Raw genomic sequence first — 17,623 nt, forward strand, 5'->3', positions numbered from 1 at the left:
AACGTTATTCCAATTAAAGTGAGGAGGCCAATCCAAAGAGTAGTCAACAGGTTTTGGGGGGTCTAAGAACACCCCATTTAACAGGGCTTGGGCAAAAACAGCTGCTGGCAAGACCTGTGCTTTGAATCACGCTGGAACAAATACTGATGTAGGTCCATTTCACCGTGTCCAGGGTATGAAGCTACTTGCTGCCCAACTCTATCTAAGTAGAGTAGGGCAGTAACTACAATTCTTCCTAATTTTTAACCAGCCCCAGAAGAGATAAGTGCCCAGGTCAAGGTGACAGCTGGAGCAGGTCTTAGCAGTTGCATGACCAACATCAAATGTACATGGAACCTTGTGCAGCTGCAGGCATTTAAGTGCAAGCTTTAGGCATTAAGGGGTTAAACCTGTGGACAAGGTAAATGAGAGAAAGTCACATTGGGATGGCTGGGGATTGACATTGGAAAATGCTTTTATTTATTATGAAAAGTGAAATTCTGCCAGAAAAGGTGAACTTTTCCTTTAAGCTGTCAAATGCTTGCTTGATCCTTGCTTGATCCTTGTTTGATCAATTGGAAAGCAGTTGTCAGCAAGGGGTTAACAGCATTATTCGGATCAATTAAAAATTGCTTTTGTTGCTAAAATGAAGAGATAAAAAGGAGCGCCCCCTGCTGTAATAATAAGTAACAGCCACACTGTTTATTACCGGGTGTCACTTTACAATTTCAAACTGTGCATACTCGCAGCACAGAAATATGTGGCAGAATCTTCCTCCTTGGTCTCGTTTAAGTGAAGAGAGGAGTTAAAAACTGAAGGCCTCTTTAAATACCATCTGGGCTTAAAATCTGTCTCCATCTCTTCAGATTTAACATCTATAGAGAGGATCATGAGCTTCATCCCCTGTCCTGCTTTGTGTTGGTACCAGTACATGTTGTAGTAGTTACTCGCATCCTGATCGCAGTTCAGCACCACCGGTTTTCCTGACTGAACAAGGAGAAGTCTTTCAGGTTGTTTTACATTTACCAAACTATAACCTGCCAAAGATACAAGGTGGAGACATATTAAATCATTATTACATTAAAAGAATGTAAACTATATCACAAGGATGAAACTAGTTAAAATAATCCATTTTAATTTGCAGTAACAATAACTACAACATTGACAGTTCAATTGTTTTTGCGCTATGCTTTCTTTTCCAAAGTTCTATAAATTATTATAATTATTGATATTATTATTATTTTATTGTTATTATAGTCGTAGTAGTAGTAGTAGTAGTAGTAGTAGTAATAGTAGTAGTAGGGGTAGTAGCAGCATAAATTGTTTCTAAATTTTTTTTAAATACTATTATTGTTATTACTATTATTATTATTATTGTAGTTATTATTATTAGCTGTAGTAGTAGCATCATTTGTTTTTACATGTTTTTAATAGTATTATTATTATCATACCAGTATTATTATTATTATTTTTTTTTTAATTAATAGCAGTAGTAATAGTATAAGCATTATTATTATCATTTGTTTTTACATGCTTTTTTTTTTTACAAGGAAGAAAGTGAGAGAGGAACCCTAATCTCTCGACAACAACGCATACTTTGTATGCATAACATAAGGGATTGGGTATTTTCTGATCTATTGAATAATAGAGGGTGCAATCATGATTTTACATAGTTTGTCTTTTAATATTTATGAAGAAAAGATTGGTATTCACTTTTAAATAGGAATTGCCCCCTTGTGATATTTTTGACGTGGCGAGGTGAGGGTCCTTTCTATGTATATTTTTATTTTTAATAATATTTTTATTGATATGCATAAAATGTCAATATTTGTGTAGCCTTTCTGTTCATCAACGATGACAAACATTGTAAAAAATAAATATAAATCATGATTCTAATGTAAGACCTTATAATATTGGTCACATTATTCTTATTTTTTTTTATTATTTAAGGGGTTTACACTTTATTGAGCAGCAGTTAAATACATATATTTGTAAAGTTATTACTGTAACACATTACAAGTTGTAATAGTGATGCTAATATCGTAACTCATATTTTTAATATTATTAATCATAATTATATTATTACATTTTTTAAAATCTTAAAAGCAACCTGCAGCAATTTCCTACCCTTCGCTAGAGACTCTTCAATCTGGACAATGATATGACAACTCTTTATGATAAGCGTTTTATTTTGCCTGCAGGTCTATGCAATCATTTTTTAAAGGAAAATCCCATATGGTTAAATTGTGTCCTTTGACTTTACAGACATATATAGTTATACACAGGTTACATCCTAAAGTGATTAGGGTAGATTTACTAAAGGAGAAGATTGCCATTATAGTCAAGTGAATGTTCACTTTGTAAAGTAAATGTTAAGGAATAAAGTAAAGCTGTGTTCAATTTGAATACCCAACCATGTGTAAGAAAAATGTAGCTTTACTTGATTCACTAGCTTTCACTTTAATTGGTGAATTGTTTCTATTTAGCAATCCAGCTATCACTGTTATTCTCATTATCACCATTTGTTACCATATAAAGTTTTGTTTAGAGATTGGAATACATTTACATATTCACTGGTGGTTAGATTTTACATTTACAAAAAAATGTAAAATAAAATACATTTTGCAACATTTTGCAACATTAAAACCTTTAGCGGAATCCTGAACTCACCTGGTAAGGAACTGATAACCAGAATCAGAGATAGGAACTTTGTCATTTCAATCTTGGAGACAGATGTTTCCTGCAAAAAACTATTAAAAAAATTAGGTATTTAGGATGATGTGACATCAACACCAAAAAGCCCTGTGCTTCAATGTAGAAAGTGACTGTAATCCATTTACAATCGTCCCTCAACTAGATACTTTTCTAAGGCTGCACCTGTCTGTCTTTCAGTTCCTGTACTAAGGATTTCTAAATATTTCCCTTGTTTCCTGTTGTGTACTTGTTGGTGGATTAACTCTTTGGCACTCAATTCTGTTTGGCTTTAGGTCAAATTTTCATTGAGTAAATCATTATAGTTCAGTGTTTGTAGACCACGCCCCGAGCAGTCCAAGTTTTAGCACGTCAGTACAGATTTGGAACGCTTAAAGGTGGAGCCTATAACAAAAGGGTGTGATTTTGTCTAAATATGGTCACTTTGGGAGTCAATTTGGGCAAAATGTCTTAGTCTTTGAATGGAAGACAGTGGTGGACATAACCAGCAAAGGAACTCTGTGCAAGAACAATTTTTGGAGTCCTAATTTGATAGATAGATAGATAGATAGATAGATAGATAGATAGATAGATAGATAGATAGATAGATAGATAGATAGATAGATAGATAGATAGATAGATAGATAGATAGATAGATAGATAGATAGATAGATAGATAGATAGATAGATAGATAGATAGATAGATAGATAGATAGATAGATAGATAGATAGATAGATAGATAGATAGATAGATAGATAGATAGATAGATAGATAGATAGATAGATAGATAGATAGATAGATAGATTAGCCTTTATGATATCTTGAACTCTCTCAGACAGCATTTATTGCCCAAAAAGAATTCATGAAAAATGGAATTTGATGTTTCATTAAACTGTTAAAATGTCCTAATACAACTTTATTCCAATAAAAGTGAGGAGGCCAATCCAAAGAGTAGTCAACAGGTTTTCGGGGCTCTAAAAACACCCCATTTAACAGGGCTTGGGCCAAAACAGCTGTGCTGACAAGACCTGTGCTTTTAATCACGCTGGAACAAATACTAATATAGGTCCATTTCACTTCTTCTCCATTTCCATTGTTCTCAATCCAGCCCAGATGAAAGGGGGGTTTTAGGACCCCAGAAATGTGTTTGCTACTCTTTGGATTGTCCCCCTGACTTTTATTGGAATAAAGTTGTAGATGGACTTTTACAAGAAGGATTAATGTCCAGGGTATGAAGCTACTTGCTGCCCAACTCTATCTAAGTAGAGTATGGCAGTAACTACAATTCTTCCTAATTTTTAACCAGCCCCAGAAAAGATACGTGCCCAGGTCAAGGTGACAGCTGGAGCAGGTCTTAGCAGTTTGTATGTCCAACATCAAATATTCATGGGACCTTGTGCAGCTGCACAGTATGCACAAATGGCACATCCACCCTGATGTAAGATATGCTTGTTTGGTAGGTCTTCCCCTATTTATTCTATGTATCGTGCATTTGTAATTCACTTTACTGGACAAACAAGAGATCACATTGGCGGTATATGTCCCATCAAAGAAGTGAGATTTCAATGTCTCATATTCCCCAAATATTAGCTAATACACTTCAACTCTAGTTCTATTTTTTCCCATTTTTTATAGAGATAAGAATAGTAAGAATCTCTGGGTCACTGGAAGAGAAAGTGATAGTAAATCTCCCCAAATGGCATGGAAATCAGTGAAAACCTAAACTAGTTCATGTTTCTTCCTTCCATGAAGCATCAATGAGAGCCTGGGAGGTCAAATGCCAGGCCTGGCCTGAATACCGTCATGTGGGTTCTGGCATCTTTATCCCTTTGTATGCTTTAGCTACACTACACTATATTACCAAAAGTATTTGGGACGCCTGCCTTTACACACACATGAACATTAATGGCATCCCAGTCTTAGTCCGTAGGGTTCAATATTGAGTTGGCCCACCCTTTTCAGCTATTACAGCTTCAACTATTCTGGGAAGGCTGTCCACAAGGTTTAGGAGTGTTTCTATGTTCATTCTTTCAGAAGAGCATTTGTGAGGTTAGGCACTGATGTTGGAGCACTGATGCCTTGCTCACATTCTCCGGGCTGTTTTATTGGGTTGAGGTCAAGTTCCTCCACCCCAAACTCACTCATCCATAAGAGGACACTGAGGACCTCTTGTGGCCACTCAAGATATATAGTATTTCCAAAGACTATAGTCTAATTTCTACAGTGGCCTCTATTGGTAGAAAGTGGTAATGGCAATATATTAATTCACCTACTAGCCACATAGCGGGGCCTCTAGTGGCCACCACAAATATAACATCCTTTACAATTTTACATGTAATGTCTATGGAGTTGGTAGAAATAGCCCAGACTGTGTAGCACAGTATGTCATCAATATGTAATTAAATAAAAAATCAGAAATAAAACAATTCAAATCAATCTCTATGTTCAAACCAGCAGGACTTAAAGCGAAGTTCCACCCAAAAGTGGAACTTCCGCTCTTTTGTTTCCTCCCCTCCTCCGGTGCCACATTTGGCACCTTTCAGGGGGGAGGGGGGAACGGACACCTGTTTTTGACAGGTACCCTTCCCCACTTCCGGGATACGGCACTGTCCCTTGGAAGTTCGGCTCCCTCCTCCGTTGCTGAGCCAATAGGAATGCGCAGCGCGCTTCGTGCATGCGCAGTAGGGACTGCCAGGTTCCCTGACCGGCAATGGCGGAGGCAGCACCCAACAGCCAATGGAAACATACGGCTGCGGAGCCAACATCGTTGGACTCCAGGACAGGTAAGTGTCCTAATATTAAAAGTCAGCAGCTACAGTATGTGTACAGTATGTGTGGCTGCTGACTGTTAATTCTTGGAGGGGGAGGTGGAACTCCGCTTTAAAGTATTGCGGTGAAATACCCACTGGGTTTCATTCCTCGAAAAATCTTGGTTCATGTTAATTCCCCTCCAGTGTTTTTCTACTCTATCTATCCCACAAAATTCTAAAAAACTTGGATCTCTGTTGTGGTACAATCTGAAATGATTTGATAGACTATGTTTTGGAAACCCTTTTTTGATGTTCTTTATATGTTGGTTATTCCTGTTACTCCTGATTTTCTTGTCGTACAACCAACAAATACGTTACATGGGTGGTCTGACAGCTTATACATTTCTTTATCTTAAACTCTCTACCCAAACTATTTGATCTATATGTATAAAGTTTTCTCTTTCTCTTTTTTACTGTTCTACATCCCACACATCTACCACAATAGAAGAAATCAGTTTGGTAATTTTTTGTGGAGGGGGAGGGGTCTAATATATTGGGGGCTAAGATGTTCCTAAAATTTCCAGCTGTACGATAGATGGAGCGTGTTTTTTTTTTTTTTTTTGGAGGAGACCACTCAAGGTTTTGTCTCTCAGTAAGATTGGCCAGCATTTTTTTTTTTTATAATACTTACAATTCATTTAAAATTCTGATTAAAATCCGTCCAATTGTCTCTAAAAAAAACTTTTAAGGTATCTTCACTTCCTCTCCATAAAATTACTATATCGTCTATAAATCTTTTAAAAAGGATTAACTCAGGTATGTTCCTTCCAAATATCTCTTTTTCTTCCCATTGACTTAACAGGAGGGTACATATTTTAGCCTCCAATAACAACCCCCCTAGTCTGATTATAGTAGACTCCGTTGTGCCAAAAGTAATTGTCATAGCTTGTTCCAGAGCATTCAATATGAAATTTGTTCTTTTTAACTGCATAAGGATCGCCCCACGTACATTTACTGTGGCAAGGTGGCCCTTAACCACTTAAGCCCCGGAGGATTTGGCTGCTCAAAGACCAGGGCCTATTTTGCGATTCGGCACTGCGTGACTTTAACAGACAATTGCGTGGTCATGCGATGCTGTACCCAAATTAAATTGATATCCTTTTTTCCCACAAACAGAGCCTTCTCTTGGTGGTATTTGATCACCTGTGTGATTTTTATTTTTTGCGCTATAAACAAAAAAGGAGCATCAATTTTGAAAAAATAACAATATTTTTCACATTTTTTTATATGAAATTCCCCCCAAAAAAATGTAAAAATCAAAATTTTTTAACATTGTAGGCCAATTTGTTTTCTGCTACATATTTGTGGTAAAAAAAAATCACAATAAGCGTATTTTGATTGGTTTGCGCAAAAGTTATTGCGTTTAATAACTACGGGAAAGATATTTATGTCATTTTTATTGTTTTTTTTTTTTAACGAATAATGGTGGCGATCTGCTATTTTTTTTGCGGGACTGCGACATTGCGGCGGACAGATCGGACTCCTGATTGACATTTTTGACACTTTTGGGAGTACCAGTGACATTACTACAGTAATCAGTGCTATACATATGCACTGTTACTGTAAAAATGACACTGGCAGGGAAGGGGTTAACTTTATAAGAGATCCAGGGGTTAAGTGTGTCCCTAGGGGCGTGCTTCTAACTGTCAAGGGGCGTGGCTTTTTATGTAACCACAGAGACATACGATCCTACTTAGCAGGATCGTATGATCTCTGCAGCTACACCGGGGAGAATGACAGGCGGCTTTGTTTACATCAGCCGCCTGCCTTTCTCCCTCTCCAGCGGGAGATCGCGAGTGACCAGTGGACATCGGAGCCGTCGGTCACTCGCGCAGGGACCTCAGTGAACGAGCAGGGGTGGTTGCCCCCTACAGGCTCCTGGGCAAGCGACGTTGTACTACGTCACTTTGCCCAGGAGGGGCTGACCACCGCAGTAAATGTACTTGCGGCGGTCGGACAGTGGTTAAGCACAAAATCACGTACCTGTACATGATTTCCTCCATTGGCTCTTGGGCATGCATGTGCACTGCCAGAGCCAGGCTCTGATTGCCCTCCGAGAACCCGGCGATCGTTCGGAGAGATGCAGAACAGCGGTCTGCCTATGAAAACAAGGCAGACAGCCGTTCTGCCGGAGAGGAAAATGGATGCAGAAACACGGGTCTCTGTTTTCCTTTAGTGAAAACACTTCCCCCACAGTTAGAAAGCACTCATAGGGAACAAAATAAAAATATATAAATAGCTGCGCTAAGTAATGATTCCAAATTTGAATAGATAAAAAGACATAAATTGTCACATACAAAAAATGGGCAATTTGGGACTTTATGTGAGAACTGGCGAGCACTGCTCAGTGTCTCCATCCCTGTGCATGGTCAATTGGAAAGCAAAATGGGATAAATGAAGGTGTGTGAAAAACAGCCGGTCCCTAGTTTGGAATACCTTATTCTATGCACGTGGTGAACATCAGGATTGTGTCTGCACGGTGTTGGAATTTATTTGCATTTATTTCTGCACTTCAGCATTATAATTTGACGGACTTCATGGACTGTTTTCTTTTATCCTATAGTTTCTAATGTGGCGCTGTACTTAAACACAAATTAATTGGTTTTAATTAATTAAAAGGTTATTGCGTCTACAAACTATGGGATAGATTTCAAGATTTTTTAAATATTTTTTACTAGTAATGGTGGTGATTATTTTTAGCGTTTTTCATTGCCAGTCATGGATTGGAGCAGGTGGGGGAGAATTGGGCGGTCTCCATTCCCATCTGTTTCCCATATACCTATTAGCAAGCATGTACTCCCCTTTGTGGAGACACTTGGACACTCAGGTTGAGTAGTGTATTTTAGTGTTAGGTTCTGCAAGAAACGCAGGATGCCTTGTCGTTGGCCTTGCAGCTTCCGCATGCATTTGCAAATATGTGTTAACTAAACTCCTGCTTTTAACTTATACTGTTAGACAGGTTTATTTTGGTTTGTTAGCAGACTGGTGGGTAAGTATTCCAAACTAGGGACCGGCTGTTTTTCACACACCTTCATTTATCCCATTTTGCTTTCCAATAAATTGTCACATAGCAGCTACACTAATCATACACTGATGGATATACAAACAAGATAAATATATATAATTAGCGCTTATCATAAATGAAAAGTTCATAAATGGTCCATAAAAGGATAGGCAGAGATCCTCGTGGAGCAGTGTAAACACAGCAATCGATATCGAGTGGAAGAGTGCAACAAATCCACCACCAAGTGAGCTAGTCAGAATACGCTTACCAGATAGATGAAAACACAAGCATTTAAGCATTGGCCATGGTAAGCCGCTGGTAACAATCAAAAGATCGCAGTCCCATTCCACATATTATATGAGGTCCTCGCAGATAAGAGATCAAATGGCAGACCGGAATTGACTCATAAAAGAGAATAAATGATACCCCTCATGGTGTAGCATGTATACATCAATGATTTTATTAGTACAAAAAGGGTACACTCACATTACACCCGGGGGATACAGGCATGTAAACGCCGATATGTGTGGCTCCGATCCTAACCAGAAAGATGGCCGCGGTCGTCCTCAGCTGCGCATATGCGTCAAGGCGTCCACCAATAAGGAGCGTCCCAAAGCGTTTCGTCATACGCAAATGACGTCTTTTACCCTTTGATCGCCCTTGATGTTAACTCCTTCCCGGCCAGTGTCTTTAGTACAGTGAAAGTGACAGTGCATTTTTTAGCACTGATCACTGTATTGGTGTCACTGGTTCCCGCTAAAAATAATCACCACCATTACTAGTAAAAAATATTTAAAAAATCTTGAAATCTATCCCATAGTTTGTAGACGCAATAACCTTTGCACAAACCAATTAATTTGTGTTTAAGTACAGCGCCACATTAGAAACTATAGGATAAAAGAAAACAGTCCATGAAGTCCGTCAAATTATAATGCTGAAGTGCAGAAATAAATGCAAATAAATTCCAACACCGTGCAGACACAATCCTGATGTTCACCACGTGCATAGAATAAGGTGATCTCCTTACCAGATTTTTAGACCCCTTGTTATGGAAGGTCCACCAAGCATGAGGTATAAACCAAGCACCAGTGAAGGGTCCACTCCAAATCAGCAAGAAATCCAAGGAACATTCAAAGAGGACAGTATGCCTTTACGAACTTCATAGACCCCAAGAGATGGACAATGATGGCTGCGTGATACAGGCATGTAAGGAAGGTTTGCCGCGGCTACAAGCGTATCTGCATGGGGGCTGGCGTATCTGACGCGTTTCGTCCTTCAGACTTTGTCAAAGGCAAAGCCCCCACGTGCAGCACGCTCTTTTATTGTCCCCCTGATTGAAAGTGCGATCGCGCACTTCCGCTTCCGGTGCGCAGCATCGCACTTCCGCTTCCAGTGCACGATGACGCACTTCCGGTTGCGGGGCGCGATGACACACTTCCGGTTACGGCGCGCGATGACGCACTTCCGGTTTGTTGCGGTCAGCGCAATGAAGCACTTCCGCCAACACTAAAGGCAGACTGGAATGCCTGGGAAGAGTACTGCACCAGACGCATCATCACCACAAAGGGCAGATATAAATTGACGCATCGGTAGCATACTATATCAATCCCAGAGCATGCCATCACCCATTTTACAATGAATAATTACATTCTTGTAAAATTTCTGTTAAAAGGTAAAAAACATTAAAAACCTTAAATACTCCATAAATGTATATTAAGGCGAAAAACACATATAAAAACATGTAAAAAAAAACCCAATATTACATAAGAGTTACAAATGACTCTAAACACAATTATACTATATTAAAAATCCCAAGAAATAAACACAGTTTTATACTCAACTCCCTATTGACCATATTCAGTCCTCTAAACCCACCAATTTAGGGGAAAAGAACAGACCTACTGGGTAAGAGAATGTTTTCCGAAATGCACCAAAGAGAAAAGAGGACATTATAAAAAGATCTTTCTATCAAAATAGATCGCAGGTCAAGTGGGACGTCCGCATATCTTTCAACTGTTATTTATAAAACAGTTGACGTCCCAGTCCACGTTGAGACCATGGGGCGTATAACACTTGAGGTCAAAAATACACCTGGTCTCCAAAAGTGAGATCTCTCTTCGCACATTACTACCCCTCCAGTGAGCGGTAAACTTATTGATGGCAATTATTTTGGTACCAACTGATTTCTTATAGTGGCATTCTGAATAGTGTCTAGAGACGCTATGTTTTGGGAAGCCACGGCGAATGTTGCCCAAATGTTCATTCACCCTAACCCGCATAGCTCTGGTGGTCCTGCCCACATATTGGAATCCACACGGGCATTCCAACATGTAAACCACATTTTCTGTAGAGCATGTGATGAATTTATCTATGGGGTAACTCTTTTGCGTTGTTCTAGAGCAAAAGGAGGTGACCTTCCTGTCTTTAATGGCATTAGCCCTAAAGAAGCCTTTTATCTCTGGGAAAAGATGAGTTGTTCTCAAAGGCTGATCCACGATGTTAGGCGCTACCCTGATTCTCAGGGGAGGAGCTCCTCTATAGACCACCGTAGGATGCTCTCAAATAGCTGGGGCCAGAACCCTATCATTCCTCAACACCTTCCAGTGTCGAGAAAAGATTATTTTTATGTCCCGAAACTGTTGGGTATACGATGGTCACAAAGGATGTTGCAAATCCAGCATTGGTTTCTTTTTCTCTCACTGGTCCCTGCAACATACCAGTTATATCAATGCAGGCCACTTCCTGAATTACTCGGTCCAACTCAGAGTTGGAATACCCTTTATCTAGGAACTTGTTCTTTAGAGTTTGTGACTGTTCTAAGTAGTCATCAAGACTAGTGTTGAGCGAACACGGACTGTATTATTCGTGTTCGTACCGAATAATTGGATTTTTTGTACCCGAACACGGACACGGACACTTTACTGTATGTTCGGGTAAAAATCCGTGTTCGGTCGTTTTATTTCCGGGTTTTGCATGCTTTGGCGCTCTTTTCATGGCGGGCTTTCAACAGCCAATCAACAATCGTTTAACTGGTGTGCCTTAAGCCATCCCAGCCATGCCTGCAAATGTCTCAGTAGCTGTGATTGGCCGTCTGAAGCATGTGACCAAGTCTTTATAAGTTCGAGGCAGCCGCAGCGGCGTCATTATGCTGCTTAGATTCAGGGACAGAGCACACATCAACGTGCTGGCTGCTGATTAGGGAAAGATAGGCAGGAAAAAACCATTTGTGTCCGGATAGAATTGAGGGACAGGTCGGAGTGTTTAGGCAGGGCGAGTTGTAGGCATTTTAGGGATAGAGTCTGCTGAATTATATAGGGTCAGTGTCTTCTACAAACTACAATCGATATTGCTGTGTGGGGGGTGGGGTCTGCACTCAATCCTGATCTACGATCTCTTCTCAATCCTGTTAGGGACAGAGTCTGCTGAATTTTAGGGAAACTGTGTTCTACAAACTACAATCGATATTGCTGTGTGGTGTGGGATTGGAGATAGGCAGGTGTCAGTGATCCACATCCATTTTTCTGTGTGTGAGCTGCAGTGAACACAATCTTTTTGGGCTGCAGTGAACACAATCTTTTTGGGCTGCAGTGAACACAATCTTTTTGGGCTGCAGTGAACACAATCTTTTTGGGCTGCAGTGAACACAATCTTTTTGGGGTGCAGTGAACAAAATCTTTTTGGGGTGCAGTGAACACAATCCTTTTTGGTGTGCAGTGAACACAATCTTTGTGGGGTGCAGTGAACAAAATCCTTTGTGGGGTGCAGTGAACACAATCTTTTTGGGGTGCAGTGAACAAAATCCTTTTTGGGGTGCAGTGAACAACATCCTTTTTGGGGTGCAGTGAACACAATCTTTTTGGGGTGCAGTGAACAAAATCCTTTGTGGGGTGCAGTGAACACAATCTTTTTGGGGTGCAGTGAACACAATCTTTTTGGGGTGGAGTGAACAACATCCTTTTTGGGGTGCAGTGAACAAAATCCTTTTTGGGGTGCAGTGAACAAAATCATTTTTGGGGTGCAGTGAACACAATCTTTTTGGGGTGCAGTGAACACAATCTTTGTGGGGTGCAGTGAACACAATCTTTTTGGGGTGGAGTGAACAACATCCTTTTTGGGGTGCAGTGAACAACATCCTTTTTGGGGTGCAGTGAACACAATCTTTTTGGGGTGCAGTGAACACAATCTTTGTGGGGTACAGTGAACAGAATCTTTGTGGGGTGCAGTGAACACAATCTTTGGGGGGTACAGTGAACACAATCTTTGTGAGGTGCAGTGAACACAATCTTTGTGGGGTGCAGTGAACACAATCATTGTGGGGTGCAGTGAACTCAATCTTTGTGGGGTACAGTGAACACAATCTCATACTGAAGGTTTGAGGGTGCTGCCTGTTCCATACTCCCCCTACTCCTCATCTAGCCTTTTAGGGGTACAAACAATAGTAATTGGGGCCTAGTGTGGTTGTGTACGTGTGATATACATACACTTTTTTGGGATCATATTTTCTATTCCGCTATTTAATCAAAAACCTTTGGGGATCAGTTAAATTGGGGGATAGTCTGTGTTGGTACGTGTGAGAGAGATCCACCTTTCCAAGTTGTTGGGGTTCATCTCATACTTCTGAAGGTTTGAGGGTGCTGCCTGTTCCATACTCCCCCTACTCCTAGCCTTTTAGGGGTACAAACAATAGTAATTGGGGCCTAGTGTGGTTGTGTACGTGTGATATACATACACTTTTTTGGGATCATATTTTCTATTCCGCTATTTAATCAAAAACCTTTGGGGATCAGTTAAATTGGGGGATAGTCTGTGTTGGTACGTGTGAGAGAGATCCACCTTTCCAAGTTGTTGAGGTTCATCTCATACTTCTGAAGGTTTGAGGGTGCTGCCTGTTCCATACTCCCCCTACTCCTAGCCTTTTAGGGGTACAAACAATAGTAATTGGGGCCTAGTGTGGTTGTGTACGTGTGATATACATACACTTTTTTGGGATCATATTTTCTATTCCGCTATTTAATCAAAAACCTCTGGGGATCAGTTAAATTGGGGGATAGTCTGTGTTGGTACGTGTGAGAGAGATCCACCTTTCCAAGTTGTTGGGGTTCATCTCATACTTCTGAAGGTTTGAGGGTGCTGCCTGTTCCATACTCCCCCTACTCCTAGCCTTTTAGGGGTACAAACAATAGTAATTGGGGCCTAGTGTGGTTGTGTACGTGTGATATACATACACTTTTTTGGGATCATATTTTCTATTCCGCTATTTAATCAAAAACCTTTGGGGATCAGTTAAATTGGGGGATAGTCTGTGTTGGTACGTGTGAGAGAGATCCACCTTTCCAAGTTGTTGGGGTTCATCTCATACTTCTGAAGGTTTGAGGGTGCTGCCTGTTCCATACTCCCCCTACTCCTAGCCTTTTAGGGGTACAAACAATAGTAATTGGGGCCTAGTGTGGTTGTGTACGTGTGATATACATACACTTTTTTTGGATCATATTTTCTATTCCGCTATTTAATCAAAAACCTTTGGGGATCAGTTAAATTGGGGGATAGTCTGTGTTGGTACGTGTGAGAGAGATCCACCTTTCCAAGTTGTTGGGGTTCATCTCATACTTCTGAAGGTTTGAGGGTGCTGCCTGTTCCATACTCCCCCTACTCCTAGCCTTTTAGGGGTACAAACAATAGTAATTGGGGCCTAGTGTGGTTGTGTACGTGTGATATACATACACTTTTTTGGGATCATATTTTCTATTCCGCTATTTAATCAAAAACCTCTGGGGATCAGTTAAATTGGGGGATAGTCTGTGTTGGTACGTGTGAGAGAGATCCACCTTTCCAAGTTGTTGGGGTTCATCTCATACTTCTGAAGGTTTGAGGGTGCTGCCTGTTCCATACTCCCCCTACTCCTCATCTAGCCTTTTAGGGGTACAAACAATAGTAATTGGGGCCCAGTGTGGTTGTGTACGTGTGATATACATACACTTTTTTGGGATCATATTTTCTATTCCGCTATTTAATCAAAAACCTTTGGGGATCAGTTAAATTGGGGGATAGTCTGTGTTGGTACGTGTGAGAGAGATCCACCTTTCCAAGTTGTTGGGGTTCATCTCATACTTCTGAAGGTTTGAGGGTGCTGCCTGTTCCATACTCCCCCTACTCCTAGCCTTTTAGGGGTACAAACAATAGTAATTGGGGCCTAGTGTGGTTGTGTACGTGTGATATACATACACTTTTTTTGGATCATATTTTCTATTCCGCTATTTAATCAAAAACCTTTGGGGATCAGTTAAATTGGGGGATAGTCTGTGTTGGTACGTGTGAGAGAGATCCACCTTTCCAAGTTGTTGGGGTTCATCTCATACTTCTGAAGGTTTGAGGGTGCTGCCTGTTCCATACTCCCCCTACTCCTAGCCTTTTAGGGGTACAAACAATAGTAATTGGGGCCTAGTGTGGTTGTGTACGTGTGATATACATACACTTTTTTGGGATCATATTTTCTATTCCGCTATTTAATCAAAAACCTTTGGGGATCAGTTAAATTGGGGGATAGTCTGTGTCGGTACGTGTGAGAGAGATCCACCTTTCCAAGTTGTTGGGGTTCATCTCATACTTCTGAAGGTTTGAGGGTGCTGCCTGTTCCATACCCCCCCTACTCCTCATCTAGCCTTTTAGGGGTACAAACAATAGTAATTGGGGCCTAGTGTGGTTGTGTACGTGCGAGATACATACACTTTTTTTGATCATATTTCCTACTCCGCTATTCAATAAAAACCTTTGAGGATCAATTGAATTGCGGGATAGTCTGTGTCGGTACGTGTGAGAGAGATCCACCTTTCCAAGTTGTTGGGGTTCATCTCATACTTCTGAAGGTTTGAGGGTGCTGCCTGTTCCATACTCCCCCTACTCCTCATCTAGCCTTTTAGGGGTACAAACAATAGTAATTGGGGCCCAGTGTGGTTGTGTACGTGTGATATAAATACACTTTTTTGGGATCATATTTTCTATTCCGCTATTTAATCAAAAACCTTTGGGGATCAGTTAAATTGGGGGATAGTCTGTGTTGGTACGTGTGAGAGAGATCCACCTTTCCAAGTTGTTGAGGTTCATCTCATACTTCTGAAGGTTTGAGGGTGCTGCCTGTTCCATACTCCCCCTACTCCTAGCCTTTTAGGGGTACAAACAATAGTAATTGGGGCCTAGTGTGGTTGTGTACGTGTGATATACATACACTTTTTTGGGATCATATTTTCTATTCCGCTATTTAATCAAAAACCTCTGGGGATCAGTTAAATTGGGGGATAGTCTGTGTTGGTACGTGTGAGAGAGATCCACCTTTCCAAGTTGTTGGGGTTCATCTCATACTTCTGAAGGTTTGAGGGTGCTGCCTGTTCCATACTCCCCCTACTCCTCATCTAGCCTTTTAGGGGTACAAACAATAGTAATTGGGGCCCAGTGTGGTTGTGTACGTGTGATATACATACACTTTTTTGGGATCATATTTTCTATTCCGCTATTTAATCAAAAACCTTTGGGGATCAGTTAAATTGGGGGATAGTCTGTGTTGGTACGTGTGAGAGAGATCCACCTTTCCAAGTTGTTGGGGTTCATCTCATACTTCTGAAGGTTTGAGGGTGCTGCCTGTTCCATACTCCCCCTACTCCTAGCCTTTTAGGGGTACAAACAATAGTAATTGGGGCCTAGTGTGGTTGTGTACGTGTGATATACATACACTTTTTTTGGATCATATTTTCTATTCCGCTATTTAATCAAAAACCTTTGGGGATCAGTTAAATTGGGGGATAGTCTGTGTTGGTACGTGTGAGAGAGATCCACCTTTCCAAGTTGTTGGGGTTCATCTCATACTTCTGAAGGTTTGAGGGTGCTGCCTGTTCCATACTCCCCCTACTCCTAGCCTTTTAGGGGTACAAACAATAGTAATTGGGGCCTAGTGTGGTTGTGTACGTGTGATATACATACACTTTTTTGGGATCATATTTTCTATTCCGCTATTTAATCAAAAACCTTTGGGGATCAGTTAAATTGGGGGATAGTCTGTGTTGGTACGTGTGAGAGAGATCCACCTTTCCAAGTTGTTGGGGTTCATCTCATACTTCTGAAGGTTTGAGGGTGCTGCCTGTTCCATACCCCCCCTACTCCTCATCTAGCCTTTTAGGGGTACAAACAATAGTAATTGGGGCCTAGTGTGGTTGTGTACGTGTGATATACATACACTTTTTTTGGATCATATTTTCTATTCCGCTATTTAATCAAAAACCTTTGGGGATCAGTTAAATTGGGGGATAGTCTGTGTTGGTACGTGTGAGAGAGATCCACCTTTCCAAGTTGTTGGGGTTCATCTCATACTTCTGAAGGTTTGAGGGTGCTGCCTGTTCCATACTCCCCCTACTCCTCATCTAGCCTTTTAGGGGTACAAACAATAGTAATTGGGGCCTAGTGTGGTTGTGTACGTGTGATATACATACACTTTTTTTGGATCATATTTTCTATTCCGCTATTTAATCAAAAACCTTTGGGGATCAGTTAAATTGGGGGATAGTCTGTGTTGGTACGTGTGAGAGAGATCCACCTTTCCAAGTTGTTGGGGTTCATCTCATACTTCTGAAGGTTTGAGGGTGCTGCCTGTTCCATACTCCCCCTACTCCTCATCTAGCCTTTTAGGGGTACAAACAATAGTAATTGGGGCCCAGTGTGGTTGTGTACGTGTGATATACATACACTTTTTTGGGATCATATTTTCTATTCCGCTATTTAATCAAAAACCTTTGGGGATCAGTTAAATTGGGGGATAGTCTGTGTCGGTACGTGTGAGAGAGATCCACCTTTCCAAGTTGTTGGGGTTCATCTCATACTTCTGAAGGTTTGAGGGTGCTGCCTGTTCCATACCCCCCCTACTCCTCATCTAGCCTTTTAGGGGTACAAACAATAGTAATTGGGGCCTAGTGTGGTTGTGTACGTGCGAGATACATACACTTTTTTTGATCATATTTCCTACTCCGCTATTCAATAAAAACCTTTGAGGATCAATTGAATTGCGGGATAGTCTGTGTCGGTACGTGTGAGAGAGATCCACCTTTCCAAGTTGTTGGGGTTCATCTCATACTTCTGAAGGTTTGAGGGTGCTGC

At 40.7% G+C, this 17,623-nt stretch overlaps 1 long non-coding RNA gene across 1 annotated transcript; it reads right to left on the reverse strand.

Moving 5' to 3' along the window:
- Positions 1–603: 603 nt before the first annotated feature.
- Positions 604–2,967, reverse strand: LOC309564569. The gene is made up of 3 exons (XR_014225752.1): positions 2,857–2,967; positions 2,650–2,729; positions 604–1,016 (listed from the first exon to the last, which is right to left on the reverse strand). It is a non-coding gene; the product is annotated as an uncharacterized lncRNA (long non-coding RNA).
- Between the last annotated feature and the right edge of the window lie 14,656 nt (positions 2,968–17,623).

The sequence above is a fragment of the Pelophylax lessonae genome (assembly GCF_965119305.1).
Source record: "Pelophylax lessonae genome assembly, chromosome: 9".
Lineage (NCBI taxonomy): Eukaryota > Metazoa > Chordata > Amphibia > Anura > Ranidae > Pelophylax > Pelophylax lessonae.